Source organism: Ixodes scapularis, unplaced genomic scaffold (assembly GCF_016920785.2).
Source record: "Ixodes scapularis isolate PalLabHiFi unplaced genomic scaffold, ASM1692078v2 PGA_scaffold7__128_contigs__length_106722199, whole genome shotgun sequence".
In the NCBI taxonomy this organism is placed as follows: Eukaryota; Metazoa; Arthropoda; class Arachnida; order Ixodida; family Ixodidae; genus Ixodes; species Ixodes scapularis.
The window spans coordinates 10772502-10775127 of NW_024609882.1; positions in this window are offsets into that span (position 1 = coordinate 10772502).

The following is a 2626-nucleotide window of genomic DNA, read 5'->3' on the forward strand; positions in this document are numbered from 1 at the left end:
AAGGTAAAAGACTTACTTCAAAAATCAAGAAGGTTGTGCGAGCCTGACTTTATTCAGCGTTCGGTTTGCACGTGCTCCCGTGCAAATGAGGCACCATATTAAAGCCACGCGCCTGCAGAGGATGAACCTTTTTCCAAAGTAGGGGGCTTTAGAAATAGAGTAAGTTCTGTTGTGTTTTTTTTTTCTTGTTCTTTTTAGACAAAGGGTAGTTAGTCGGCCTCAGTGGGTGTCCTGTGTCTCCACTGTATATAAGAAGCTTAGCCAGTGCATTACTGCTGAAAGCCTGGGGCGTTTAACACGTTTCGCGCAGTAGTGATACACGACCGCATGCGAATACGATGCTCAGCCAGGAGCTCTAAAGTGGACACTCGACGGCGAGCAAGTCGGCGAGGTCGCCGACTTCCGCGACTGGTCAACGTCGAGCTTGACCTTGGCGCGGGCAGGTCGCAGCGGTCGCCAATCTTGCAGACTTTATACAGGTTATCAAAGTTAAGAGTCTCATATCTAAACGGATAGGGGTGATATTGAACCCAGGACCTCCGATAAATTCCCTCGTTAAAGTGGAGCTATCTAAGAGCGCTCTATGCTCAGGTCTTTAGTACGGTAAATGCAAGCGCACCGTTTCCAACGCGCCAGAAAAGAGCAGGAAGAAACTCACTCCAAAAGGTCTCCAAATCAGTCTTGTACACTTTACTTGAAAAAAAAAAAAAGAAAAAAGTTATTTGATTACAAATAATATTTTCGTTTAAAAAGTATTAAAATAAATTACTTGATTACTTGAAATGAAAAGTAGTTGGCCGGTCTTTGAAAAGGTAACGGCTACTTTCCCGATTAGTTCAGAACTTCGAAGCACATATTTTTTGTCCGTTTTGAAAACGGGTATTTCGTTCCGCCCATTATTGAATTAGGGTTACCGAATTATCAACTACTTATCTTTTTAAACCACCAACTTTGGTAAACCATCCTCATTTCCCCGACTTTTTTTAAAGTATTCCTCACTATCAAACTTGTGGAAACAAAAGACGACATTAGTAAAAAGGGAGAAAAAAAATCGTAACCGATACAAGTAATTTCAGTGCTTCCAAAGATGGCCAGATTACTCGCGTCGTTACTTCCAAGTAAAAGTAAGCAGATGATTACAAAACTGCCCAAAATATCGATCAATTACCAGTAATTTGATTACTTTTACCGAAAACCGTTCAAGTCTGCCCCAAATCAGACGAGGGAATTTTCCGTAAGTTCCGAACCACGAGCTTTCGCTTGGCTTGCTTCGAGCTCCAGGCCATTAACACACACGGCCATCGATCTCCCCAGAAACAGACCTGAGAACATTAAATGTTTGCCCTTCACCCAGTTTCACGATCGAGCGCCTTGTTTATCCGTCTCTCCTTTTGCTCTCACATACGTGCGCACTGGTGTTCCGGCCTTCGTAATGCGTGTCAGCCCGTATGGGCCCATTTAGCGTGGAGGAAAAGCAGGCCTCGGTTCATGCCGAAAGAAGAGCTGCACTCAACGGCGCTCCGTTTCCTTATTACTTGCTCCGGCTCTTTATGCGTCGGGTTCTCCCTGAGAGAGAGAAAAGGGGAAGCCAGCTTTAAAGGGAAAAACAAAAGCCGTGCGTCGAAGGGCGAACGCTCGCCCGGCCTCCCAGGACCCGCGGAGGGCAGCGCGCTAACGACTTTGCGATCATCCGCGCGGCAACTGAGCGTGGCCGCATATTTCGGAGCGTGACTGACGATGATGATATTAGGAGTTCCACTTTGACGCGGATGATATGGAAAGCGTCCACTCCGTCTTGTGCGTCTTAGATAGTCCCATTACGAAGCACAATGGGGCGAGTGTCTGAGACGAAGTCGCTTGTCTCGTTCGTCAAACAAAAAGCCACCGCGGTCGCTGCAGGAAACATTACATACATATCTGCGGACACACCTCGGGGATGTTGGAAGCATTTTTTTTTTTTTTACTTTCTACATACGGATGCTTTGAAGATGTGTGCAGACCGTGTTTGTATGACAAACGTTTTAAGGCCTTCGTACAATTAAGAAACACGCCACATCTGCAGGCTCATTTTTTATTACGCATTAGAAGTGTGACTGCGAATTTGAAGCAACCCGGAGTCATACTTAAACTGCGCGTCATACTTTGTCAGTATTTAATATAGTTCGTTTTGTTCGCGTTGCGAAAAACAAAACTGTTCGCAACTCCAGCGGCCTATTCGGAGCGTACGTTCGTCTGCTTCCTTTTGCAGGGGTTGTGGTGACGTCAGAACGCCCAGCACTGATTGGCTCTGATTGAAGGATAGTGGGTAGGACTCAAGGCAGCTTGCTTCGGAGGTCTACTTACTATACTTAAATCAAAGCCAATCAAAACTCGGCGTTCTGACGTCACCACAACCCCTGCAAAAGGAAGCAGACGAACCTGCGCTTCGTATAGGGGACGTCACTATCGGGGGCAACTATGGCGGTCTAATACAGGTCGTGCCGTGTCATGTGCCAGCTCAACTCACAACGTTGGGGCATCCGTAGGCGAGCATTGGAGTCAAAATGGTTTGCCCAGTTTTCTGTCTGCGCGTTTCGTAATATCCTCGCGTTAGTAATACAAAATGAGCGACGAGCTCTCTACAAAG